At 48.3% G+C, this 12,473-nt stretch overlaps 2 long non-coding RNA genes across 4 annotated transcripts in view; both read left to right on the top strand.

Moving 5' to 3' along the window:
* Positions 1–12,473, top strand: part of LOC109494828 — a 48,713-nt gene that overhangs the window by 5,987 nt on the left and 30,253 nt on the right. The gene's annotated exons all lie outside the window — the stretch shown is intronic.
* On the top strand, positions 6,212–11,357 carry LOC111558012. The gene is made up of 2 exons (XR_002738433.2): positions 6,212–9,070; positions 11,136–11,357. It is a non-coding gene; the product is annotated as an uncharacterized LOC111558012 (long non-coding RNA).

Below are 12,473 nucleotides of genomic sequence, written 5' to 3'. Positions count from 1 at the left end.
CTTTGTATGCAGGTAGTGCCTGACCTCAGAGGCTCTGAGCTCCCCAGATTTTCCTCCTCTGCAGAGAAGCTCTGAATTCTTCCCAACGTCTTCCTCTTCCTGACACTTTTCTTTCCCATCTCTTTCCTCTTCTTTTCTTCCTTCCTCCGCCTTTCTCCGGTTGCTTTTTGCGTTCTGTCAGTCCCTCCCCAACCCCCACACGGATCCGGAAAAATGATCTATTTCGGGTCTAGCAAGCGCTCACTCCAAAGAGGTCGAGTCCTCCTCTCTGTGGTGAGGCAGAGGCGGCCACTCCCTGCCCCCCCCGTCGTGCGCAGCCCGCAAGGGAACAAGGTACTTTGTAGTCGCCGCAGCTTTTTAGGTGGGGGGCTGGGGGGGAGGTCAGAAAGAGGTTGACACTTGGTTTAAAATAAAAGAACATGTTAAGAAGTTTCAAAGCTGCCAATAAAACCCTTTAAGTGGCTTGTGATTCAGTGCCTGGAGTTGCGGCGATGGCATTGGTAAATGACTCCAATGCCCAAAGAAAAATATTACAAATGCCGCTGTCTCGGCCACCAATCGGGCGCCGCTCTCCAGCGCGGGCGGTGGCTCCTCTCCGGCGCGGAGGGCACCCGCATTTGCATGATAAATTGACCAGACAGGCGGCAGCCAATGAAATATTCAAATGAGGCCAGGGGTGAGGGGTGGAGTCCCGGGGGCTCCCCGTGGAGCCCGCGGCGGGAATGCGCAGTACCACCTCTCTATCAGCGCCCTCTAGAGGTGGGATATCGGGGGCGGTCGCTCCAGCCCCAGGGACAGAGAGTCGGGAGTTGGGCCAGGGAGGTGGCGGGCTCAGGGTGCTCTCAGCGCTGGCCTCCAGGACTAGGTGCGCGGCCGTCTCCTCGCGCCTCTTGCACTTGGACTGTTGGGGGATTGCAGAGGCCGGTGGTGACCTCTGAAGAAGGGGTTTAAGAGGAGATCTGGCCCCTTCACCCCATCCCCTTCCCTAGGTTGTCCTAACACAGCTAAAGTTAAAACAGTGTGCCTGCTCCATTGACATAGTTTCAAGACAAGACCTTTGCCCACTCAGGTCCACGATACCTTCCCCAGCGTCCTGCAGTATTGAAATTCTGGAGCAGACAAACCCAACTTGCCCTGAACAGAGAACTGTGTGCCCACGCAGGCCCCAAAGTCCAGGGCACCCAGACCTAGGACTGGTTTGGGGCACCTCCTGGGAAAACACGTCCTGGAGCAAGTGCCCAGACCATGAGGCAGGAGCTCCTATGAGTGTGCAAAGGCAGGCAAGGAAGGAGAGGTGTAGAGGCTACAGATGCCCAGCCAGGAGGGGTGTGGAAATAAGTGTGCTTGCAAGTGCACACAGAAGGGACCAGCTCTGCCCTGGTGCTGACCTGCAGGAAAACAGGGCTCGACAGGCACGAGGTGAGGCCAGCTTCCAGGCCCAGCTCCTTCTTGAGGCTCAAGACTTAGTGGGGGGCTTTGCACAGAATACTGGGTTGCCTTCTGCCAAGGACCAAGGGATATCTCTTGTCCCCTGAGCCTCTCTCCCCTCCCCCCAGCCCCATAGCCCCTCTTGTGCCCAGTACCCCGGGGCCTTGCCACCCCACCCCTGCAGCCTTATTTTTCAAGTACAGAGGTTTTAGAAGTTCACTTGCCTGTCCCTGGTGTGGACCGGTGAGTAGGTTTTTCCTTTTCCATCTTTCCAGGAGTTAGAGTAGGGTCCCGGCCAACAACTGCTCCAGGGAGAGCCTGATCTCCACCCCTCTTCTCAGCCAAAAGGTGGTCAGGCTGAAGGGAAGTCTGGGTTCCTGCCCAAAGAGCCTTCTAGGTGCCTCTCTAGGAGACATACTCAGCTCAGGCAATCATCCACGGTCATCCTTCCTTCCCTGCCTCATTCTTGAGGGGCAAAGGGGACGATGGGGAGGTGGGGCCAGGGGGTGTTCTCAGAGCCTGGCCCCAGGCTGGTCACCTAACTGTAAATGCACATAGAAAAAAAAAAAATAGTAGCACTGAATACAAATTTGAGAGAGCCTGGATTTTGACTTTTGATCGCCTTACAGATGTTAGCAATACTTTCAAAATATATGGCCCAAAGAGGGGGATTGATTTGCATCATTTAAGGTTTTTAGGAGCGTTTCAGCTGAAGAGAAGGGGCTCTCTGGGTATATGCTGGGGGAACAGCTGGTGTTGGGGTGGGTTCAGGTGTAAAAGGAGGCTCCCTGCTTCCAAGAGAACACTCGTCCCAGCCGACATGAATGTCTGGGGATAAGGTTCCCACTAGGAGAAAGCCTTTGGTCTCAGAGGCAGCAAGGGCACCTGCAGGGCACAGGCCCTCCCAGCCAGCAAACCCTCCTAACTCCTCCTCAGGCCTTACCTGTCGGCCAGGACAAATGAGACTTGAAAATGGGCCAGAGTCATTCTCCAACAGTGAAATTTGTCAAGGAGTCACTCCTGCTTCAAATGTCCAGAATTGCAAGCCGCTCTCTCTTGGGGATGGCACTATCTAGGGCATGTCGTTGAGAGTCAAGAAGGGAGACAGTAAAGGGGAGAGAGTAGAGGGCTGTCTATCCAGCCCAGGACCTGGTCCTACCTGAACCAGATTAGGCACCAGGAATGAGGGAGCAAAGGCTGCAGGGAGGAGTGAAGGAGAGCAACTTTCTCTTAGGAGAGAAATACCAGCCAGCAGCGTAGAAAGGTCAAGCCCGCAGTGTGTCTGCTCTGGGTGTGCACCTGTGCACTTTGTGGGTGAATGCAAGTTCTGACCGTGTGATGCAGGCCCTGGGCTCATGACCCATAACTCACCAAGTGCCCTCCTGCAGATTGCTACCCCATCCTTGAGCCTTCTGTCCTTCATCTCTAAAAGCAGCTCCCTCCATCGTAAGCACTGAGTAGGGACTCGGGGAGGAAACATCCGATCAAAGTTGGAGATGCCCTTCCAAACCTTTGCCTCTTTGTGCTACATTCTGGGAGCTTTCAGGGCCAGACAAGGGTTTGAAAGAGAAACAGTGTTACCAGCTGCATGCCCACGGCGAGTCTCAGTAGAGCCTGCTGTCCCAGTACTTGTGAGGCTCACCTGGGCTGACGCATATGTGGCTGCTTTGGGGAAGGGCTCAGCATATGCAGTAGCTGTGCAATAAATAGCCATGGGGTCAGACCTCCCTGAAGATAGGCATATAAATGGCGTGGGGTTGGATGCACCCCAGGATGCAAGCAGGTGCTTGGAGTGGGGCAAAAAAAAAAAAAAAAAAAAAAGGAAGAGGGGAGTTTCTGGAGGCAGAGCAGTGCACAGGCCTCCTGACTTCCTGGGAAGAGTGAGCATCTGCAGGGCGAACGAGGCAGATTCCGCCAGGTTTTTCTGGGAGCTAATTAAAAAAGGGGTATGGTGAGGAGGCTCACTGATATTTCTGTTTTCCCTGTTAGTAGTGACTGGAATGTGTGCCATCCAGGTCAGATGGAAAATAGAAGCCTGGAAAATCTGACACCCTCATTGATTTGCTCTCTGCCATCGCTACTCGCGAGAGGAAGAGATGTGACTTCAAAATTGCAATTAGGAACCAGCCCGCTAAGGGTTCCTTGCGTGAGCTCCCGTGCTGTGCCGATCACAGGCCTGCCTCTTCTCATTTCCTGAGGAGGTAGGTTCATTCATAGTTTTCAATGAAGCAGGCGATGCAAATGTATCATGCCCCCTCCCCACAATAGAGCTCATACCTGCCGGTCTGGCGCTTACCTTTCCTTTCGGTCAGGTCTTTGAAAACATGGCAATTTTCCCAATGTTTTAAAAGTATTAACTCCCCTTCAAACATTCTTTAACCTTTAATGTTTTGTAACTTGATGAAAAGGTCATTTTGTTCTGAAGATGCAGCTGTTCCGTAATTGTTCAGCTATCAGGGCGAATTCCATCCAAATCCGGAATTCTTTAACAGGATCCAAACCACCGTGCACACACATGTGCACACATACACATACACTCACAGCAAAATATAACCTAATATTTTCCAATATACATCCATGCATATGTACATATAGCTACCTATATATATGTGTGTGTGTGTGTGTGTGTGTGTATATATATATATAATTATTTATTTATTTAAATATTTGTGTTTATGTACACATGTATACTCCCAGGGACTTGGATTTGGATTACTGTAGTTCCCCCTTCTCCACGGGGGGTTACGTTCCAGGACCCCCGATGGATGTCTGAAACTGGGTAGTACCAAACTGTGTATATCCTCTGATTTTTTTCCTAAACGTACACACTTACGATGAAGTTTAATTTGCAAATTAGGTATCGTAGAAGGCTAACAACAACACCTAGTAGTAAAATAGAACAGCTGTAACAATATACTGTAATAAAAGTTGTGTCCGTGTGGGCTCTCTCTTTCCCTCAAGTATCTGATTGTGCCGGGCTCACCCTTCTTATGAGGAGGATGTGAGTTGATGAAATGCCCACACCATGAGATGAAGTGAGGTGGGCGATGTGGGCATCGTGACCCACCGTCAGGGACTATTGGCCTCCTGACCATACATCAGGGGGATCATCAGCTTCTGGAACATAGATGACCGCGGGTAACCGAAACCACGGAATGTAAAACCGCGGCTCAGGGGGCTAATAAAATATCTCTAGTATTTTCACGGCAGGACTTCTTTGCAGGACGATATCTACACAACTGACTTTTTTTGGATGCTAAGGTGTGCCAAACATTTGACGGTCACCATCTATTATGCACCGCGCTTGTTAACTGATTTCTTAAAAAAGATTTAGTCAATTTCTAATTTAACAATTCATTGCTGTCCCTGCAATAAATGCCCCCCGAGACCTAGGAGAGTTGAGACGTTTTTCCATCTGTCTTCTTACGCAGCGTCAGCTTCTTAGCGGTCATGGGCTCTAGTAACTGTTTTCTTGTCACTTCTCTCTTTCTAAGCTGATGTATTCTTGGAAACAGACTTCTAAGCATGTTAGGTTTATATTTAAAATGGAATTAATAGACTCAGATAAGACCATAAAAGTATTTTCTGCAAGGAAACTGCAGGAAGCTTATGCCTGGATGCCACAGTATGTATTTTACTTACTCGAGAGGTATTGGGTGTGGCCTCCTGCGTTTCTCATTGTGATGGTTGAATTTTTTTTTTTTTACTATTTTTTAAGTTTTATTTATTTATTTTGAGAGACACAGAGACAGGGCGAGCGGGGGAGGGGCAGAGAGAGAGGGAGACAGAGAATCTCAAGTAGGCTCCGCACTGTCAGTGCAGAGCCTGACACGGGGCTTGAACCCATGAAACCACGAGATCATGACCTGAGCTGAAACTGAGAGTCGGACGCCTAACCGACTGAGCCACCCAGGCGCCCCAATGGTGGTTGAATTTTTAAGATGAAGACCTCCAGGCAAATTAAAGCAGTTGAATAGAATAGCTTGCCTTAAGTCTGTGTAGACTCACATGAGGAACAGATCTGATCTAAAGTGTAACGAGCGACGCTTGGGTGGCTCCGTGAATTAAGCGTCGACTCTTGATTTCTCCTCAGGTCATGATCTCAGGGTCCTGAGATGGGGCCCCACGTGGGGCTCCGCCCTGGGCCTGGAGCCTGCTTGAGATGACCTCTCTCCCTCTCTGTCCCTCTCCCACTTTCGAGCACACGCGCTCTCTCTCTCAAAATAAGCAAATAAACATTAAAAAAAAATAAAGTGTAATGAATCACTTAGAGCACTCTATAAGATTCATACTCATATTAAACTTAAGAGAAAGGATTGATCCTTTAGTACAAAGGATACAACTTGTACTTAAAAGCAAATATTTCTAAAAGGCTTTGGGTTGCAGTAAATGGTAATGAAGGACGGCAAAGGTTAAGACCGCCTAGTTGGTCTCTCTTTGGGGTCATTCCTCCAGAACGCCTCACTCGGAATCTCTCATTCCACATTATTATTGGTCCCAGATTGGCATTTCTCTGGAATCCAGTTTTTTGTTTGTTTGTTTGTTTTTTACTTCTTATGTTCCTGTGTGTGAGAGATATGTTGCAAATGCAGAAGAATGGGTCAATCATGTGTATGGTTTAAATAATTTTATAAAAGCACCTAGATGGCTCAGTTAAGTGTCCAACTCTTGATTTTTGGCTCAGGTCATGATCTCATGAACCGTGAGACTGAGCCCCACATCTGGCGCTGTACTGACAGTATGGGGCCTGCTTGGGATTCTCTCTCTCTCTCTCTCTCTCTCTCTCTCTCTGCTCCTCCCCCACTCATGCTCTCTCTCAAAATAAATAAATAACTTTACCTAAATAAATACATAGTAAAAAAATTATAAAACAAACAACTGGGTAACCACCACTCAATCCCCAGAAGCCCCCAACATCTCCCAGTTGCAACCCCCTTTCCTGGAGGCCGCCATCTTGATTTTTATAGTGATCTCTTTATTGCCTTGTTGTGTGGTTTTAGCATGTAGGTGCACCTCCCTGGGCCTGTCTTTCAGCTTTACACAAGTGAAATCATACTGGATGGATTATTTTGTGTCTTCTTTCTTTCACTCAGCTTTACATCTGTGAGACTTCCATGTGGACATGGGCAGTTGGTTATTTTCAAAGCCGTTGGCCACGAATATATTGCAATAGAGTAGTTCCCCCCCCCCCCCGCTGTTTAGCTATTATGAAAAATGCCACTGTGAACACACTTACTCATGTGCTGTATACATGTGTGGCAGAGCCTATCTGTTACACATATATGGAAGGTTGCTTGGTCATACAGCATGCATATCTATAAATCCCAGCCGTTTTCCAAAGAGATTATGTCAATTTTCACTCCCAGAAACTATTCTTAAGTCTTTCCATTGTTCTACATCCTTGTCAGCCTATGATATTATTAGCTTGTTTGTTTGTTTGTTTGTTTTTCATGCATCCTAATCTAGTGGTTGGGGTTGCTGTCTCACTGTGTTTGACTTGCGTTTCCATGAATGCTAAAGACAGGGAGCACCCTTTGGGATGTTTGTGGTTGCTTGGATTGCCCTTCCCGTCAAAGTCCCTTTCCCATCCTCTGTTGGGTACCTGAGTCCTCTGTTTCAGAGACGTTTGTTTCAAGTTGCTTTGGCACCGTGGATCAGAACAGAAATGGTTCGAGGAGACCCTTAAGTGTACTTCCTAGGATGCTTTAGTCGCCAAGTGAGACAGCCCCCTACTGTCACTGGCTTAAGGACATTGTCTAGTGGTGAATCCCAGCTCAGTTATACAAACAGGAACCCCGTTTTCTCTGCCCTCCTCTCATCCACAAGGTGTTTTGTGTCAGGATTTCAAGAGTCCCCCAAATGGTAAGTAGAACTGGTTGCTTCTTTGTTCACACCCATCAGAAAAGAGAATCCGAAACTTTTCACTGACCCGTGTAATCTCTGTCCTTCCCTTCAGTTTCCAGGGGCCCTTTCTGCGGAGCAGTGCCTGTCACCGGGAATGCCAGGCTTTGACTGGGTTCATGAGCGTCTCTTGTAGGATAAAATGAAAAGGATGGGGGGAAGGTCAATCTCAAATGGCCATCACATTATACCACCAAGCCTGCAGCTTTCAAAAATGATTTTTTTTTTAATTTTCAGAGTAAAATTCACTCTTTTGGTATACGGTTCTCTGAGTTTTGACAAACTTAGAGTCCTGAAACCACCACCACAATTAAGATTTGGGATAGCTCCCGTCATCCCAAAACGCCGCTGTGCTGCCCTTTTGTAGCCGATAGGTCGCTCTGCCCTTCCTTCCCACACCCCCCACCGCTGGAAACACTGACCTGTTCTTCATCCCTATAATTTTGCCTCTTCCAAAATGTGATCTAAATGCAATGCTATAGGATGTCCCCTTTTGAGTCTGGCTTCTTTCACTTAATATGATGTATCTGAGATTGGCCCATGTGTGGAGTGCATCAATATGTTGTATGGAGGTACCACAGGTTGTTTATCCGTACACAGCTGAAGGACAACCGGCTTGTTTCTACTTGGGGGTGACAATGAACGAAGCTGCTGTAAACCTAAGTTTATGAACGTAAGTTCCCATTTCTCCTGGGTCTCAACACCCAGACGTGGATCCCTGGGTGCTGGGTCGTATGTTAAGAGTATGTGTAACGTTATGAAAAACTGCCAAACTGTTTTCCAAAGTGGCTGGATCATTCTGTATCCCCACCAGCGATGAATGAGAACTCTCTTGCCTCTAAAGAGAGCTTAGTGGGCACGGAAGTGCTTTGCAGAGAGTGAGGGCGCTACTCAGGGCACCGACGTGGGGGAATTCAGAGGCGATGGTTCTGAACTCTCAGCTCCCGTGGGCTCCTGGCCCACCTCGCTGTGTGCAGACAGGCCATGTCTATTTCCAGGGCATTTGCTTCTCCGAAGGGAGACGGGGCAACATCACTCTGCCCATTTCGCAAGGGAGGGCATAGCACTGCTTTTCTCGGGTGAGCCAGCGTGGCTTTATCTAGTAACCATCGGGAGCAGGATTCCATCGGCCTCGTATTTTATTCCAAAACTCACAAAGTAAAATGAAGTATGGGCATTTGGAGCATTGTTACGCTGTGTGGCAAGAACTAGGCAAGGACCACATCCAAATGCACCATCAGAATGTCAGAGCTGGCAGGGACCTTAGCAACTCTCACTTTAGACCTGGTAACCTGTCACACACCCGGGTCCCCAAAAGCACAGGACTCTGCATTCCAGATGCAGGGCAGGGGCTCACCAAAGGTGAGCTGGGACAGGCTCATCAATCAGGGTAGCTATGCACCGGGGAGCAGAGATGAGGCATCCCCCACACCTTCTCGTCTTTCATCTGAGTGCCCATTTCTGAGGCACCTTCGCATTTCAAACGTCCTGAGAATATGTTTAATTAGAACTTGGCCATACAGCCTTTTGAAATAAAACAGAAGGGGCCGGCTAATTATATCTCTCAGCATTCTGTGGCAAACATATATTTTTTTAATAAAACACTTTCCTAACCAGAGTAATCCCTGGAGATGCAAATCCTCATTTATGAGAAGTTTCCCAAAGGGAGTTAAAGAGAAGATGCCTTATACAGAAAAGAGACAAAGAGAGTGGAGAAGTGTCTTCAAAGAGCTTGTAAAAGGTACGCTCGTTCTGAGGTTGAAGGAGAGGTATCTTAGGGATGCAAATTTTTATTTCAAATGTCTTATCATTCTTTCCTGTATTTTTGATAATGTATATGCCCCCCTTTCAGTTATTACTCATTACCCATTAGTCATTACCCATATTCCTCATTCTGATATTTTTCCTAAGTGCAGTAGCTAAATAAACAAGCGATTTTCTCAAAATGCACTTTATCTCCTGATGGTGCTTCCCTGTCTCTCTCTGTCTGTCTGTCTCTCTGTCTCTCTCTTTCTCTGTGACTCATCCCCTGTCCCTTCACGCAGGCGCCTCGGTGTAGCCCAGAGTGTGGGTCTGGGTGTGGCGTCCTCTCTCGTAGTCTCGGCGGCCCAGGTGGGCAGGGGAGGACTGGGGCCCTCTGGAAGCAGTGGCTGATGGGACATTTGCACTCATGAGGCTGACAGCCCCAGTGGGTCATGGCAGTAGTAGGGATAGCTAACGTCTGCTGGGAGGTCGCTCCACGCCTGGCAACGAGCTAAGAAGTATACATAACTTGTGTCGCTCAATCCACACAATACCGACTGTAGGTGTTCTTAACCCATTTTGTAGATGAGGCGAGGTAATGAATGTGTGAAGGACCTCATGGCTGTTGGAACTCGAACTCGAGCCCAGGTCTGTCGGCCCCAGAACTCAGCCCTCCCCTCCCCACACGAGGCTTCTAGAACAAGCTTTGCAGCTCTGTTCTCCATACGCCGTGTGGTGCGGGCCCTGCGTTTCCAACTAAGTCCCCGTGTCAGTTGAGGGTCCCAACAGAAGAGAGGCCACACCCAAGTTAGGATCGTTCGCAGGGGATGTCCCAAAGAGGCTGTCTGGGAAGGGAAGGAGCAGGTGAGCACGGCACAAGAGGAAAATCACAGAAGTGCTGTAGCCCCGAGGCCCGCGGGCCGCGGGGTAGTGATTGTAGGCTGGAAGTCAGACGGAATGTGGCAAGGGGCGTCTTCAGAGCCGTGACCTTCAGAGGACCTATAGGGAGGTGACCAGGGAATGGCACTCTGGGACCGCCCTGACTCCTCTTCCTTCGCTTCCCCCCCAGACTGCCCTTTGGACACACCTGTCAGAAGGTAACTGGCAAAGGTCATGCACTCATCCAGGCCAGCCCCCCAAGCACAGCACCCTGCGCTCCCCCAAAACACCCACGGGCACCAGCTCATGTTGGGAAGGAGGAGGGGGACCGCCAAGAGGGGGGCCTCGGCCTTGACTTGCCGAGGGAATAAATATCCACAGAGGATGCACTTCCACAGAGAAGGCTGGGCGTTTGCCTTGTGACGGTGTGCATGCTGCAAAGGTGCAGACGTGAACGGACGTGCCTTTCCACCCGCAGCCTCTTACAACGTTCAGACAAACTCCTGTGACCGGCCCTCTTTCCTTGAGACACGATATGTATAGTTCTCTCTCATCAAAATCCTATGAAATAAAATATAGTTGAAAAATTAGAAAGAAGGGGCACCTGAGTGGCTCAGTCGATTAAGCGTCCGACGTGATCTCAGACTTGTGGGTTCGAGCCCCGCGTCAGGCTCTGTGCTGACAGCTCGGAGCCTGGAGCCCGCTTCGGATTCTGTGTCTCCCTCTCTCTCTCCGCCCGTTCCCCACTTGCACTCTGTCTCTTTCTCTCTCAAAAAGAAATAAACATTAAAAGAAATAATAAAAAAATTAAAATAAATAGGAAGAAGAGAGAAGTCATTTATCATCTCGTTCTCCAAAGACAACCACCGTTAACGGTTGGATAGACCCCCTCCACTTGCTGTCCCCAATGATCTCCCCTCTGAGTGACAGTAATACTGTTTAAGAAGTTTTGAATTATGAATTTTTGATTGAGGGCTGTCACAGCCTCTTGCCATGTTATGATCAAATTTTGGGTAAACAGAGTTTTTGACAGCTGCGTAATATTCCCTCACATGGATGTAAGAGCCCATATTACCATTCTTCCACTATTTAGATGTTCAAGCTATTTTGTGGTTTTCATTCCTATTATACGATGCTATAACTAATAACTTTGTGTATAAAGAATTTTTTTTTTCACATTTCAGATTATTTCTTCAGGATGACATCCCAAAAGTAAAATGATGGAATCAAAGGTTAAACCTTTACCTAACACAACACCGGCTGCAGAACAGACAGGACTTCAGCCAGTACGGTTACAAGCGTTCATGGGGAGGCTCTTGACCAATTCCTTACTCAAGGCCTTTCCTCTGGAACAGGCAATTCTTAATTTTGTTGTAGCTGCATTAAAACAAAAAAGGCAAAAGAAACAGGTAAAATTACTTTTTTTAAATGTTTTATTTGTTTATTTTGAGAGAGAGAGAGAGTGTAAACAGGAAAGGGACAGAGGGAGAGAGAATCCCAAGCAGGCTCCACACTTCAGTGCAGAGCCCGGCAATGTGGGGCCCTGTCTCACGATCGTGGGGCCGTGACCTGAGCCAAAACCAAGAGTCAGATGCTCAAATGACTGAGCCACCCGGGCACCTGGTAAAATCACGTTTAATAATACATGTTATTTAGCCGGTTACGCCTAAAAACTACTATTTCGAGATTGCAATCAACATAAAAATTATCAATGTTACATTTTACATGATTTTTCGTGCAAACTTTGCGGATCTGGTGTGTAGTTTACACTTACGACACATTGCGGGCCGGCCGGGCCAGTCACATTTCAAGCACATGACAGCCACACAAGGCGGCTGAAAGCTACCTGTTGTGGACAGTGCGGGTCTAGAGCAAAGAATCTGCCAGAGATATTTGCCACTGTTGACATCTTTATCTTTGGCCCCAACCCCGCTATGTCTTAATGGCTCCCCCAACCCCCTTCCTGGACTTTGGGTTGAAAGCAGAGCAGGTGGTCAGGTTGTAACGTGACTTCCACCCCTGGGTGTTTTCACCTGTTGCCCTCATTCCTGCCTTGCTGCTAACAAACTACGGTATTCCCTGCACCCCAGCTCCTGTGGACTGATTCACTCAGAAATATTCATTGAGCGCTTCCTAGATATTAACCCTGTGCCCCACCCTAGGGATACAGGTGAACTGACAGGCTTTTCTTGTGAATTCGTTACAGAACTTATCAGTGTTCTTGGGGTCTTGTGCGGAGACAGACTTTAACCAAATAATTGCACAAGTATGTAACTGCACACTGTGGAAAGTGCTATGGAGGGAGTATAACTTTTAAATGCTAGCCACAGGCCATGGTGTGATTGGCCTATCCCTGGAGGTGTTTTTTTTTATTTTTTTATTTTTTAATGTTTATTATTTTTTGAGAGGGAGAGAAACAGAGTATAGGCAAAGGAGGGGCAGAGTGAGAGGGAGACATAGGGTCTGAAGCAGGCTGTAGGTTCCGAGCTGTCAGCACAGAGCTCGACGCGGGGCTCGAACCC

The sequence above is a fragment of the Felis catus genome, chromosome E2, assembly GCF_018350175.1.
Source record: "Felis catus isolate Fca126 chromosome E2, F.catus_Fca126_mat1.0, whole genome shotgun sequence".
Lineage (NCBI taxonomy): Eukaryota > Metazoa > Chordata > Mammalia > Carnivora > Felidae > Felis > Felis catus.
Note: the sequence above shows the minus strand (reverse complement) of the source record. Positions and strands in the feature narration are given on the sequence as shown.